This window comes from Phyllopteryx taeniolatus, chromosome 10, assembly GCF_024500385.1.
Source record: "Phyllopteryx taeniolatus isolate TA_2022b chromosome 10, UOR_Ptae_1.2, whole genome shotgun sequence".
In the NCBI taxonomy this organism is placed as follows: Eukaryota; Metazoa; Chordata; class Actinopteri; order Syngnathiformes; family Syngnathidae; genus Phyllopteryx; species Phyllopteryx taeniolatus.
This window is the reverse complement of record NC_084511.1, coordinates 2,088,367-2,104,456: the sequence shown is the minus strand read 5'-3', so window position 1 is coordinate 2,104,456 and position 16,090 is coordinate 2,088,367. Positions and strand designations below refer to the sequence as shown.

The following is a 16,090-nucleotide window of genomic DNA, read 5'->3' as shown; positions in this document are numbered from 1 at the left end:
ATATATATAGAGAGAGAGCGAGAGAGAGAGAGAGAGAGAGAGAGAGAGAGAGAGAGAGAGAGAGAGATACTTCACTTGTTTTTGCTGGACTTTTTCTTCATACACAAAAGACTATTTCCCTCACATATTGTTCCCAAATTTGTCTAAATCTATGTTGGTGAGCATTTCTCCTTTGTCGAGATAATCCATCCCACCTCACAGGTGTGGCTTATCAAGATGCTGATTAGACAGCATGATTATTGCACAGGTGTGCCTTAGGCTGGCCACAATAAAAGGCCACTCTGAAATGTGCAGTTTTGCTTTTTTGTGGGGGTCAGAAGACCAGGCAGTATCTGGTGTGACCACCATTTGCCTCACGCAGTGTAACACATCTCCTTCGCATGGAGTTGATCAGGTCGTTGATTGTGGCCTGTGGAATGTTGGTCCACTCCTCTTCAATGGCTGTGCGAAGTTGCTGGACATTGGCAGGAACTGGAACTCACTGTCGTATACGCCGATGCAGATCATCCCAAACAGGCTCAATGGGCGACTTGTCCGGGGAGTATGCTGTCCATGCAAGAACTGGGATGTTTTCAGTTTCCAGGAATTGTGTACAGATCCTTGCAACATGGGGCCGTGCATTATCACACTCCAACATGAGGTGACGGTCGTGCATGAATGGTACAACAATGGGCCTCAGGATCTCGTCACGGTATCTCTGTGCATTCAAAATGCCATCAATAAAATGCAGCTGTGTTCGTTGCCCATAACATACGCCTGCCCATACCATAACCCCACCGCCACCATGGGCTACTCGATCCACAATGTTGACATCAGCAAACCGCTCACCCACACGAAGCCACACACGCTGTCTGCCATCTGCCCTGAACAGTGAAAACCGGGATTCATCGGTGAAGAGAACACCTCTTCAACGTGCCAGACGCCATCGAATGTGAGCATTCGCCCACTCGAGTCTGTTACGACAACAAGCTGCAGTCAGGTCGAGATCCTGATGAGAACGACGTGCATGCAGATGAGCTTCCCTGAAATGGTTTCTGACAAATTGTGCAGAAATTCTTTGGTTACGCTAACCGATTGTTGCAGCAGCTGTCCGAGTGGCTGGTCTCAGACGATCTTGGAGGTGAACATGCTGGATGTGGAGGTCCTGGGCTAGTGTGGTTACATGTGGTCTGCGGTTGTGAGGCCGGTTGGATGTATTGCCAAAATGTCTGAAACCCCTTTGGAGATGGCTTATGGTCGAGAAATGAACATTCAATTCACGGGCAACAGCTCTGGTGGACATTCCTACAGTCAGCATGCCAAGTGCACGCTCCCTCAGAACTTGCAACATCTGTGGCATTGTGCTGTGTGATAAAACTGCACATTTCAGTGGCCTTTTATTGTGGCCAGCCGATGGCACCCCTGTGCAATAAACATGCTGTCTAATCATCATCTTGATATGCCACACCAGTGAGGTGGGACGGATTATCTCGACAAAGGAGAAATGCTCACTCGCACAGATTTAGACAGATTTGTGAACAATATTTGAGTGTGTAAATCGAAAATGTTTTATATCTTGGAGTCCAGCTCACGAAAAACGGGAGTGTTCCGTTTATATTTTTGTTCAGAATGTGTGTGTGTGTGTGTGTGTGTGTGTGTGTGTGTGTGTATATATATATATATATATATATATGTATATATATATATATATATATTAAGTTTGACTTGGATTTTAATAAAATACTATACTTTTCTTTTAATGGATGTTAATAATAAAATACATTTAACAACAATAAATGAATGATGAGTTTAAACAAACACCAAATAAGAAATTCAATAAAAAATACATTTGCTAACATAATACTGTACAAATAAAATAATGTAAACTGTAATATTAAACACTTACCAAATAACTTCAATAAAGAAGAAGACTCACCTTTATTGTCATGAACATGCATGCATGCACACACGCACATGAAATGTGTGTGTTCATTGTGGTGGGTCAAATGCAGAGAACATCTGCATTTGACCCATCACAGTGAACAAGCACACACACACACACACTTGTTAGTGGAACACACTGGAGCAGGGGGTAGCTGAAGCTGCCCAGGGAGCAGTTCAGGCTATCAGTGTCCTGCTGAAGGACACCACATCCGTGGGTCCAGGAGATGTTGGCAGATGGTCAGGTTGGGATCTTGAACCTAGGTCGTCCATGGTGGCAAGTGATGATCTTAACCATTGGGCCACGGCTGCCGCCGTGCTTTGTCTTCTTCATAAAAATATAATGGCTAACTTAAATAAATGATTCGTCGAAAAGCGAGTGAGAGAGATGCTTGGTCCTTGTGGTGCTCTGTGGTGATATGCTGGTGGTTCCAAGTAGTCTTTTCCGAAAATGTTTGCTCCAAACTCAACAGCTCACCTTCCTGGGCCTTTCTTAGCTGTAGGCTTGTGCATTCTGCACAGTTGACAAAACATCCCTAAAATGAAGAGAAAATGAACCAAAACAAAACAAAACAAAGTATGGTTATTAATAACTGAAGATATACAGTAATGCAGTTCTTAAATTTACTGTGCTGTGTCACATACAGTCATTAAACGGAGGCATTTTGTGCCACTACTCTGTTAAATGCAGTAGTTGTGTGTTTATTCTTCCCTGATGCAGTCATAAAAGCAAAGGAGAAAATAAATTAGGACAAGCTTTGGGTTAAGTGCAAAGTGTCACCTGTTGCTTCCGAACTAGCAAACTCTGCAGCATGTTGGCGTATGTCCTCAGGACAAGGCTTTGTCGTGATTCGCTTTAAATCATTTTCAATATTCGGCCGTGTGAATGAGACACCATTCGCGTCAAATAAGGAGCAGAACCACTCCATCCAAGATGAACGCAGCGTGAGTTATTCTCTATGCACATGTTTCGCTTCTAGATACGTTAAAAGAGTGACACCGTAATATAACATCAATTCAACCAGTTTGAATTTCTGGACTTTCTTATTTGTATCAAGGTTTTTTTTTTTTGTGATAGCCTTACTTGTTTACTTTCATTTTTACCTTTGTGTGTTCATGTCCCACGCAATATGGAACCATGAATTCTGCTCTTGGACAGAAAATCCTGAAGTAGAATATACCACCATGAATTCATGACCTCAAGCAATTGGGTTCTGCAGCAGGATAACGATCCAAAATTCACCAGCAAGTCAACTTCTGAATGGCTTAAAAAAAACAAAATGAAGGTTTTGGAGTGGTCAAGTCAAAATGCAGACTTGAATCCGATTGAAATGCAGTGGCATGACCTTAAAAAGGCCATTCATGCTTGATAACCTTCCATTTTTGCTGAACAATTCTGCAACGAAGAGTGGGTCAAAATATCTCCACCGAAATGTGAAAGACTCATTTCCAGTTACAGAAAATGCTTGATTTCACCTGTTGCTGCAGAGGATGGTCCAACCAGTTATTAGGTTTAGGCGGCCATTACTTTTTCACACAGAGCCAGAATAGTTTTATTTTTCTTTAATAAATAAATAAATTATTTAAAACTGCATTTGAAGTTCACTTGGGTTATATTTGTCTGATATTTTCATTTGTTCGATGACCTTAAACATTAAAGTGGGGAAACTATACAATAATATAGAATTTGAGAAGATTTTTTTTTTTACAATATATATATAAATGCATTCATTGAAGATCTAGCAAAGTGGCAAAAGATTCCCACCCCTACTACTTTGTTCTAATTACTAAACTGTCTTCTGCCTTCCACATTGTGTCTGCTACTTTCCCTTCTCCCATTCACTTTTCCAGCTTCATGTCTTTTTCCACCGATATCACTTTCATTCTGACAGCTAAAGGTAAGATAATTGACAGACTGGCGTGAGGAGAAATATTCTTCCTCCTTCCTTTATCCCTAGATTCACCATCACTCTTGTATGCAAGCACATCCCCTTACTTTTCTTCACTTGCTATTGCTTCTCTTTCCCAGCAGCACAAATGAGTCTGGCAATAAAGCCTGAAGCTCAAAGTTCCACTCCGCAGACCAGGAAATGAATTATGGCTGTAATTGTAGGTTGCCAGTCATGATAGATGGGGAGGGTAAGACCTGGGATAGGAGACTGACAGTTTGACGAACCTCTCTGCGAGGCTGAACTTGAAAAATATGACGCCAACACTATAGAGATGTACTTCCAGTCAGGAGGCTTTCATCTGAAATGTACAGGTCAAACATCAGGTCTTAATGCAAAACCTCTTCAGACACATGTAAGGAAAGCGGCAGCCCATCTCCTCTCACTTCCAGACTACCTCGACAGAAATTGTCTTTTCTTAACACCGTGTTCTTATACATTGTGCTATACTCTTTCTCTTGAGTCTTCCTCCCCTTCTGAGCAGTACTGTATATATGTCCAAACTTCGGTTTCAATATGTTGGGTACTACGAGATGAAAAAATTAAGTAAAAAACAAAAACTAATTTGATACAATATAGGGAATAGGATAAGTAATGAATGTAGAGTATAAATGATTAGTCAAAAGATTTGATTCAACAGTAGCTTGGCAATATTTATTATTCACAAAAAAGTCTTCCAGTCGAAATTTCACGATGGACCTAAACTGTGTCACTATATACTGTAACTTTAAAGGTGAACTTAATTTGACCTTCTCTAAACCTTTGAATGCATGTCAACTTCTTCATTATTTCTGTACCTTTTGCACAACTTGCTGTTTTCTAACAAGGACCTGAACACCAAAATTCATAACAGGTGTTTGATGTATGAATAGACCAATACATTTACACGTCCACTTTGTTTTGCCTTTCTCTCTGTTGCAACATGCTGATGACGCTCTGTGACTCTAAGCTCAGTAGCCACTTCCCTCTGAGAACATCCTGTTTGACGTTGCGCAGTGTTGTACTGTACTGTTAATCAGTTGTTTGGCAGAACAATTGAACCATGAAACATTGCTCAATTCATGGATGAAACACCTGTTGTGAATTGCCCCCCAGCTCCCTTTTGGAGAACAGCAAGTTGTGCAAAACGTACTAGAAACAGTGAACAGTTGGACGTGTTTTCAGAAGTTTAGAAAAGGTCAAATTAAGGTCACTTGTAAAGATTATAGTGCATTTTAAGTCACCCGGAAATGTTCACAGAAAACCCAATATCCCAAACCTTTTCTGAGTAGAGTCATCTTCATGTAAAGAATCCCCACTAGAGAGTTACTGTACTTTACTTTGTGCCTTTGCAGGCACATGTCCAGTGATTCCCCCCCCAAAGATATAATTGTGCATAATTCACACTCCCAGATTCATGCCAATTTATTTTTCAGGTCATTACTGAGACGGGCAGCGATAGCTTAACTGTAACGACTCTGGCTTTAAGAATGGTTCAAGTCCCACCGCAAATGAAATAAGAATGGCAACTCGTTGTTGAAGAGATTCTCATCTGCTTCCTGACTACTGTTTCTTAGCTCAACCTCATAGATTAATCGCTTTAGCATGTAGAAAAGGTGCGTTGCTTGTTACATTTTAAACAGCATTCCTTTTGACTTTGTAAAACAGTTCATGGTAGGAAAGGTTACGTTAGCAGGATAAACCACAAAATACAAAACCAATATCCAACTATGCCGTTGGGCGGCACATGTGCTAATACATTTTGGTCATGACCTGGATCAAGGGGAATTCAAAGCACGTGGCATCAATGGAATTGTCCACCCGCAATATCATCAATTGTCTTATGCACAAATTCAAATATGCTGCTCCATAAAATTTGAAATAACTTTTCATAATCGCTCCTGCTTGACAAAGGTCTGCACTTTATTGACATACTCACACACACACTTCGCTGCTACTTAGAAAGCGGCTGTTAATAGCAAAACACTGTTGTCTGTCTGACAACATTTCAAGGGGGCAGAATACAGTATGTAATTACCCTGAACAAAAATATACCTGGGAGGTGGGATGGATTACCTCAACAAAGGAGAAATGCTCACTAACAGATTTAGAGAGATTTGTGAACACTATTTGAGGGAAATGGCCTTTTGTGGATGGAGAAAATGTTTTAAATTTTGGCGTCCAGCTCACGAAAAAATGGACGCAAAAACAATAGTGTTGCAATTATATTTTTTGTTCAGTGTATTTTTTCCTCTGGCGTTTTCTATCAAGTAATTCCAGTACTTCAGAGTACTTTTTTTTGCAAAGTACTTTTTTTCTTTTTGCTTAAGGCTAGTTTAAGTGTTATTGGCTGGCGACCAGTTCAGGGTGCCAAGGGCCGCCCTCCCCTTTCTTTGTTCAGGCACACGGCTCAGTAACCACGGCCCTTGGGGATGGAGATCCGGCTCCCTCGCCGAAACATTCTTGACAAAAGTCTGCTGTCATCGAGGAGGATGATGAAAATGAAACGAGGGTTTACATTTCAGCAGAATGATGATCCAAAACATACTGCCAAGGAAACTGTCAACGGGTTTAAAAAAAATAAAAAATAAAACTGCCAGAATGGCCCACCCAATCACCTGACTTGAATCCAATTAAAAATCTATGGGAAGAACTGAAACTCGTAAGTCCATAAAAGAAGCCCACGGAACCTTCAAGATTTGAAGAGTGCTCGTGTGGAGGAAGGGGCCAAAATCACACCAGAGCAATGCATGCAACTAGTTTCTCCATACAGGAGGCGTCTTGAAGCTGTCATTGCAAACAAAGGCTTTTGTACAAAGAATTAATTCAATAAATACCAATTGGCGTGTTCAATACTTTTTCCCTTCACATTATTACCAATTGGCGTGTTCAATACTTTTCATTTCACATTATTACACACAACTTCATTTCTGAGCATGTTTGTTCTACTTTATTTGTATGTATGGATTATTTGGGTTGTTACCAGCATTTGGTGAAATTTTCATCTCAATAGCACCTTTGGAAAATATGCCGTGAGAAAAATGGTGATGTGTTAAAATACTTACTACAGTTGCTGTATATATTAGACATTTACAGAACAAGACAGAAAATATATATCAATATAATTGAGTGGTATTGAATTTCTTTTGTCATATTTGGTGTTGGAGTAATCCAAAAGTAATTGAAAGTAATCCAGTTACACTTAATATACTTAAATATTGTGGTACTTGGATTATGTTATTGACTAGACTACATTTTTAACAGGTAACTAGTAACTGTATCAGAATACAATTTTAAAGTAACCCTCCCAACCCTGATTACAATTATATTTAAGTAAGTACTATATCACTATTTTATATTGTATATATCAAATTATTTTACTGAATTCTGATGCACAGTACTTTAAACCAGAGGTTCTCAACTGTTGTCACCCTGGGATCCACATTTCCCCATTTTTGTCAAGTTGCGACCCACTTTTACAGAAGTGAAGAACAAGAACATGAATTGTTAAAAAACACATGTATATCATATTTTAAACATAACTCATGCCTACGTGTACAAAGTGCCTTTCAAGAGCACCTTATTAAAAAAATGAACATGATTATGTACAAAAATGAAAAAACATGACAGAATTGCACAAAATATGGCCACAAAATTTCTCTCAAAATCTTGGCACTGATCTCTTCTTTTTAGGAAAGTCAAAATAATATTATTTACAAATAAAAATGAATGGATATGTCACTGGACATTCCCTTTTCTTTTTCTTTTTTTTTGCATCCAGAATTTGTATTTTAAACTGGCCGTGCACTGTAGTCTGTCACTAATCTACACTAACACAGTAGTCACCATTACATTATCTATTTGTACAAAAAGTACTCATAAATGCAAACTCGTTCATTGCGCGCCATTTGTAACCTCGAAACAAGTGTATGTCGGGACTGTCGAGGACCTTCTGTAATTTTTCATTACCTGTTCAACGACCCACCTACTACGTGTCCGTGACCCACTTTCGGATCCAGACAAACTAGTTGAGAATATAAAATATATCAAATATATTTTTATAAAGATATAATGCCTGTATATCAAAATAAATAAAGAAGGTTGCGTAAGATCTAGACAGGCATAGCCTGGGAGAAGGAAGAGAAAAGATTGACTGCATATTCGCACTCAACTGTACTTTTTAAAATATCAGGCTCAAGATTTATTGTCATTCTTTTGCATTACCAAATAACAAAAAATACATACTGAGGGCCTAAAAACACTAAAACAACAACATCAACTAATTTACTGCAGCACAGCACCAGTTAAATGGCGCAAGATGCAAAAACTGCACATTCCCTAGCATTCACACAAGAAAATTATTATAATTATTAATTGGTTGATTTTCATATCCACCAGCCATACCATTCAGGGAATTAAATAGTTAACTTTAAACCAAGGATCGGACCTCAGATGAGTAATTTCAAAGAAGTGATACACTGACATTTTGCACAGCCGTGAGAGTGGCAGAAGAATGAGAGGAGGATGCTTGAGACTGAAAATTGCCAATAGTGTTTGGATGTAATAGTGGAAGGGTAGGCAGTGATGTGTCCTTGCCAGGCTAGTTTTGTCACCGGGTAGCCTCCGGTGTTCACCACTTGCTCTCAACAGTCAGAAACGTCTTCCAATCCTTTTTGGCTGACCTTGCAATTTCCTCTCCGCTTTAAATCTACCAAAGTAAATACAACCATGGTCTCCCAAGTGTGCGTGGATATAGGTTTTCAGCTCAACACGGAGTGTTTTTTTCCCCTTTCCTCTTATTCTTTGGGTAACCTTTTGGTTATTGGCGTCAAGGTTTGTGGTGATGGCAAAAAGAGAGGCTGGAGTCCTCTGTTGCAGGCAGGCAGGATGCACTCAAAAAGCTTATTTGTTTTCACAAAAAGGAAAAAGGCAAACAAGGCATGGGGACGCAAACACTAAATTAACAAAGTCGAATAAACAAGGTTCAAAGTAACAAATTAACATAGGGAAACTAAACACTCATCACTACTAGACAACAGGGAAACTGGCATGACAGGACTCAGGAAATATGACGTGTGATGATAATGGCATAGGACCTTTTAAGAAAACCTTTAAGTAAAGGACCTTTAAGTAAACCTGACATAACATCAATACTGTACATCACCTTGAAAATCAAGGGAATTTGCTCTGGATTTATTTTAAAAATCAGCCTGCCAAGAAATCAAATATAAGAAAGCTTTGATATCTTACAAAATGCATCAAACCAAATCCAATCAAGTACATGCAGTATGTTGTGGTCTGCAATTGATATTGAAATGTTTGGAAAAAGATGTCTAAATTAATGGATGAAACTTTTTTGGTTTTTTTTAATGATGAGCGCCTTCAAAAGACAACAACGTAGTTGTCTTCCACTGAATCTTGACAGCCTTTTATCACATCTCCGCCTGCTGACAGGTTTTTGTACAAGCCTTGTCACCTCATATCAGTCTGCTTCTGCTATTTTCTACCACCCCTTTTGAGAGTCCACCACACACACACACACACACACACACACACACACACACACACACACTTCGCTGCTACTTAGAAAGCGGCTGTTAATAGCAAAATTTCATGAAGCTGCAGTATCTTGGTTGTTAGTCAGTGTACGAGACAGAGGAAACAGAGCCACATGTGCTTTCTAGTCACTCCACTGTTACTGAAAAGGAGTCTAACTGACATAATTGATCGTTAGTGCAAAATGGTGACACTAATCCCTGTTGATATCCTTTTCCTTTCAGGTTTGTTGTAACCTCATTATGCCAATCAATGATTAAGAAGAGAGGGCTGTAAATTGTATGTAGCATTCACTCGCATTTCGAGAAAAAATAAAATATAATCCCTCTTTTACCACAGAATACACTGTTATTACATTTGAGTGCATCGAATACTATATAATGACAGACCTGCTCGGAAAAAAAAATACTGCACCCTCTGCATTTGTAAGATGCTCATGTTTGGCAGTGGATGTGTAATTAAGTGCCTATTCACCTGAGTTCAAGAAATTACATTGTTCAATCCTGAACACTGCATAGAGTGAGACAAATTAAAAAAAGACCACATACTGCTGGTAGGACATGGACCCGCTTAAGGTCCAGGCTCTCTTCTTATGTAACTAAATTATATGAAGACAATTGTGGTTAACTCTATGATCGTATCTAACTCCATCCATCCATCCATCCATTTCCCATACCGCTTATCCTCACTAGGGCCGCTGGTGTGCTGGAGCCCATCCCAAACTGTCTTGCAGCTATAAGAGCTTCAACTCTTGTGGGACAGCTTTCAACAAGGTTTAGGAGTGAGTTTTTTGCCCATTCTTCTAGGAGCATAATGGTCATTGCACCGGGCTCGAAAGAAAAAATAAAAATAAAAAATAAAAATCTAAATAAATTGTCCTGGCATTACCAGATTACCAGCAACCTTTTTATTGCTCAGTGATTGTTTTTCTCAATGTCTTTATGTCTCAAAAGTATTCTCTGTCAATTGACAGAGACACATTTCTTGTGTGTGTTTGACATACTTGGCAAAATAAAGATGATTCTGATTCTGATTTCGTCCCTGTGCAGATGGTAGCAGATGTAGTAGCAGCGAGATAGCACTCGTGTCACTGTCTCAGCCTTCAAAAAAACATTAGGTCAGGAGAATTCCACATACCTTAAATTGGCGCAATTAAACATATAACCAACAACAGCAATTAAAACAGTTCTAGTCATACCATTCTCAACTAGAGTAGCTGACTCTGCATTGTGTATTAATTCCAAGAGCTCTGTGGTTGGCACCAGTCCATGGCTTTGCTTTGGTGGGGCATCATTCCAAGAATTTGTAGGCACTGACCTCACCAAACAGGAGTCTGAAATCTTGTTCTCTCTGTATAGCAAAAATACAGAGTATGGAAAGGAGTGATGAGTGAAATTGCATGGAATATTTCTGTGATTCAACTAATGAACATGTCTTACCAGTCTTGGTATGTCCAGAAACTGTCGAAAGACCGAGAAGACATCGTCTGCTTTCTTTTCATTGTTGATCAGTGATTGACAATAACTGAAGGTAGCTTTCATCTTCTCACGGACTGTGTTTTTATTAGCAGTGTGTTTCAAAACAGCAATAGCTGCTTCGATCTCCTCATTAGATAACACTTTGTCAGCAGTGAAGGATCTGGGTTTACCATGGCCTGGCCCAGCAACTTCAGAGAAAACACAATTTCAGTGACTCCTGCCAACATACTTAATGAATATAATAACTCAATACACTTTTGGGAGATTTCCAAGCTGAGGCAACTCTTTCTTCTGAAGCTTTTCTTTGAAAGGTCTTTAGCCGCCACGCAAGGTATCCTGAACCACTCACTGGATCGTACAAATCTTCCTATGTAATTAAGTAAATGCAGACTGATTATGCCATCAACAGTTTCAAGGGCAATTATGTTTAATGTTGCAGGGATATTATTTACTTGCATATCCATGTTGTGAATATGGGTCTTACAAATATGAAAACAAATCAACTATCCCCTCTGCATACTTCACTTTGACACTCTTGAGGGGGTGGGGGCATCCTAATGTATGAATTCAATGATGACATCCAATTAAAGTATTCCGAAACCAACTTTTCTTTGTAGCCTACATGCACAATTCATGCACCCATGCGTTTGTGTCATCTCAGCAGCAAGTATGTTTAGCATCTGTCTTCTGGTGGCATCTTTTGAATTTCTCTTTGCATACTCTCGCATGATGTGTTCACCCCCAGGGTTTGTTGTTAGAATGTTTTCAAACAACTTAAATGGAAATAAAATATACAGTCAGAAATCTTTAAACCATACATGGCAAGACAGGAAATTAATTACCGATCCATAAAAACCTTTTCCATCCAACAGAACAACATTAATATGAGGCTGTACAACAATGTCCTCACCACTATTGCCTCATTTTGTGGTATGACCTTTTAGGTTGTCTTCCTTCAGCAGCGGTTGCTTCTTCATGATGTGGATGATGATGGAGAAGCGTCCGTGGATTAAAGAATGTGAACAAAACAGAAGCATATTACATTAAGTGCTGCTCCTCCCATTCACATTTGTCAATTGTCATTGATTACCGAGTTCTTCATTGCTCAAGATGACTCAGAAGGTTCCGGGTGACTCCTTCACTATTTCTTCAAAAACATCTGCGTCAACCTCTGTGTCAGAATGGTCATACACCATCGCCTCTCTTCAGGTATGTGAAATTTTAGGCACACTAAAATAAAAGGGACTAAATAGTACAGAAACTGTTACACATTTTAAGAGAACACCATTAATTAGCAATTCCCATATTTGTAATAAATCTGTAATATTTTTCGTGGCTTTTATTGCAGTATGCAAGTTTGGGCCTGGTGATGCCAAGCAAAGATATGCAGCAAAGCTTCTGTACAACAGTGGCAACAAGCATTTGCCTTAAATATGGGTCCCATATCCGTCCACCTGGCTTGACCTGAGGGGATGTATTCGATCGACAGCTTTTAATGAAGGCCTATACAAAAGATTCAGTGACCTTTGAACTGAATTTAACTTGTAGAATACTTGATTCTTGACCCATATCATTCAGATTTGAAAATGTTCAGATGGCGTATCAATACGTGACGTGTATTTGCATATTTGGTTAAAGTATAAGACTCATATCCCATCACAGAAATGAATTGAGGCTCAACACATCAAATGTAACATGAAATTTAACAGTAGTATTTATAACAACAAATGCTAAAATATCCAACTGTCAAGTAGTTTATAAAGTGCATTGAACCTCTTTGAAAAAGAACATATTTGAATGTTGAAATGTCTAAACATTCAATAATTAAATTAACCAACAAATAATGTTTAGGCCTAGCCTCCCACATATTTGTGAGAAAATTATTTGTCACAACCCTCACATAACATGAATCATTCTGCAGTGCAAGCTATCACAGATGGGTTGTGACTCCCCTAACCAAAATAAGGTTTATGCCTATTAACAGCATTGGTAATTACAAACATATTTTTTTTATGTTTCTGCAGTGGTCAAGACACCAATATGTAGAAGCTCTTTAACCCCAATACGACAGCTGGTCTAATATATTAGTTAAGCACCGTACCAGACAACAGGAAGCATCGAACCATTAGCTTATATATCGTGTAGTGCACTTGTTCACAGTATCATCATGTTAACATTGTTTACCATTTAATCATATTGTAAACAGAAATATACATCACAGGCATAGCCTATTTGTGTGATAATGGACAGTCTTCATCATAAACAAAACATTCTGCAGTGCTCTAATCTAAAAAAAAAAAAAAGAAAAAAAAAAAGAGGTTTAAAATAGCAGCACTGGGCAAAGGCACTTCTTGAATAAGCCAAACATAACACACCAGACTAACTGCTCAGCATTTGGGAACTGGTACGTTCTTCTGTAAGAAGACTAGTTTATCCAGGTTGAAGAGCACTTGTGTTTGCAGTGACCACATCACCTGCAGTAGAGAACGCCCACTCTGCAGACACGCTCGAGCCTGGGATACACAAGTATCACTTTGACGTGTGAGAGGAGGGGGAATGTGACCTGATGGACATGCCACCAATTTAAAGGGTCTTCGGTGAGAGGCAGGGGTGACGATTTACAGAATCTCTTCATTGCCTCTTCAGCCCTGGCATAAGGGGTCTTTGGTTCTATTGTACCTTGAGTGTCACTGAAACACTGTCCCAGCAAACTCACAAGCAGGGATGAATGAGGTTTTTCTTTTTGGAGCAGAGGGTCCATCTTCTACATTTGTTTCTTCTGTAAGAGTTTCTGTTCCCCAGGTGCTTCATCTACTTTTGTCCTCATTAGCGCACTCTCATTCTATGTTTGAATAAAAAAAAAAAAAAAGATTTAGCAGTTAGCACATTTTAGCCAATGCAACAGCTCATATCGTGTAGAAATCAAATCTTTTTTTTAGTCTCAGTTTCACTTTTGTTCATTGTAGCGTAAGTTAATATTATTATAAGCATAATTTTACAAGTTTTACATGAAACATTGTGAAATTACCTCCAAAGATGCAGCATCTTCAGTCACTTCTCTGTAGATGTCCAATCTTTCCTCTTCTGTGAGAAAAGGCAGTCCCTTGAAACGAGGATCGAGGGCAGCGGCAGTATCAAGGATCTTCTTTTCCTCCTCACTTTTGTCCCTCTTCAGATCTGTTTTGATTGCATTCTTGATCTTGTGGATCATGGGTGAGTCTCTGTTGGTGTCTGTCATGTTTAGCAGGAGTTGTGCATTTATTGGAGCAATTAGACATCTGACATCAATGCGGTTGCATCCCTCATTGGCTTTAATGCACACACAGCATCCTCTGCATTTGACACATCTGTTTCATTTAGAGTGCAGAGGTCTGACTCTCCCTTTCTGACCTCTGGAGACAGCAAGGTGGCACAAACTGCAGGTTGTTGTTCCAAGAACCTCTCGACCATGTCATATGCACTGTTCCACCTTGTAAAGACATCAGTTATTAGCTTGTGATTTTTCAGGCCCAGACATTTTTGTTTCACTTTCAGTGATTTGCTACAGTACTGCGATGGAAGAATGTTGATATTTTTCGGACTCTTCCCAGAAGCCTGGAGAGTGTAGGCACCTTTAAGGCTAGCTGAGATGTGAGATTCAGACTGTGGGCGAAACATTTTACATGACGAAATTTCCCAACTTGAGCTGCAACGATCATGTTTGCCGTGTTGTCTGTCACCAGCAGGACTTTGATGGATTTGTGGATGAGGATTGATCAAAAAATAACGTGAGTACATTGTTAAATACTTCAATAAAGTACAACCGAACTCAGTTATGCTCCCGCTGCCTTTTTAAAAACATTGTTTTAGCGTGCATGCATGCTACCGTATGTTTTAAGCTAGCGTATGTTTTACCATGCTGCGCCCAATAATACACTGCGCCTTATGTATGTGTTGAATACAGAAATAGACCCCGTAACTGAGACTGTGCCTTTTAATACGGTGCGCCTTATGCTCGTGAAAATACGGTACTAAAATCCTGACAGAGATGCTACACTGATTCAAAGGTGTTTTTAATGGACCCCTTTCCTTCCTGATGTTGCTTTGTTTAACAGTGTCCAAGCAGTGGTAAAACAACAGCAAATATATAATTCCTGTGTGATACAAATGAACATTAACTTGTCAGGGGCTTAATTTAAGAGAGTGGTATGTAATGAAATAAAAGTGACCCCTTTCTCTCCTCCCTCTCTGCTGTCTTAGTTGGCAACCACAATGAAGCCTTAGAGAAGTTAGGTCCAGTCAAGCAATATAAGAGGATTGGAGTCCAGATATCAACTGATTAGGCTCCAGTGAATTAAGCTACAGTATATTCTCACCCCCAAAGGGATTTTCATGGGACTTGACTGGAAACACGAAGGCTTTATCCACACTGTGAAACACCCCACTGTGCGCTGTCTCACTTTGTGTATAACAGGCAGAATAAGAACTCGCAAAGAGTGTTAAAATATTATACACTTCAGTCTGCAGAGAGAAGCAGTGTGCAAGCCATTCTGAGTGCTTTCAGTGCTCCTCATAATACTGTCATGAACATGGTTAGGGCGACGGCGAGGAACGCAAGGCAAGAACATGGTGGACCCAATTGCAGGGAAGCAGGGAGTCAAGGCAGGAGTGCGGGAATCTCAAAATAATAATATTTAATCACAATGATAAAACAACAGGCGACTATGACAAAAACAACAGGCGACTATGACATGGCAAGACATGTGACAACGACAATGAACCGACGAGAACTGAAAGAAACCAGGGAACTAAATACAAACAAATTGACGAGACAACGAGGAACACCTGGACAAGACGAGTGGCTAGAGAGAGCTGATTGGTCAACACAAAGTAGACGAGAACAGGTGGACACAACAACCTAATGAGCACACGACAAACATGGAACACAGGAAAACATGGAACAAAACTAAACAACCCAAACCAAAACACAGACCATGACAAATACCTATACTCCCCTCAACAAGTCTTGGAACAGTGAGGTCATTTCTTTTCACTGTAGACTCCAACTGTTTGACATTTAAATATAATTAATGAGACAAAAAAAAAAAGAAATACTTCAGTTCCCCCCCCCCCCCCAGGTATTTACTGTACATATGCAACTGGAATCTTTGCGATGCGAGGCTAACAATGATAATTTAAAAAAAAAAAATATGCAAACAAATAACAGAA

The 16,090-nt window shown here is 39.5% G+C and overlaps 2 long non-coding RNA genes across 2 annotated transcripts; both read right to left on the bottom strand.

The window, feature by feature from the left end:
- Positions 1-2,158: 2,158 nt before the first annotated feature.
- On the bottom strand, positions 2,159-10,740 carry LOC133484473 (uncharacterized). Its single transcript, XR_009790408.1, has 3 exons — positions 10,603-10,740; positions 10,408-10,504; positions 2,159-2,456 (listed from the first exon to the last, which is right to left on the bottom strand). It is a non-coding gene; the product is annotated as an uncharacterized LOC133484473 (long non-coding RNA).
- Positions 10,741-10,849: 109 nt separating this feature from the next.
- LOC133484914 (uncharacterized) lies at positions 10,850-14,910 on the bottom strand. The gene is made up of 4 exons (XR_009790528.1): positions 13,911-14,910; positions 11,973-13,724; positions 11,793-11,853; positions 10,850-11,070 (listed from the first exon to the last, which is right to left on the bottom strand). It is a non-coding gene; the product is annotated as an uncharacterized LOC133484914 (long non-coding RNA).
- Between the last annotated feature and the right edge of the window lie 1,180 nt (positions 14,911-16,090).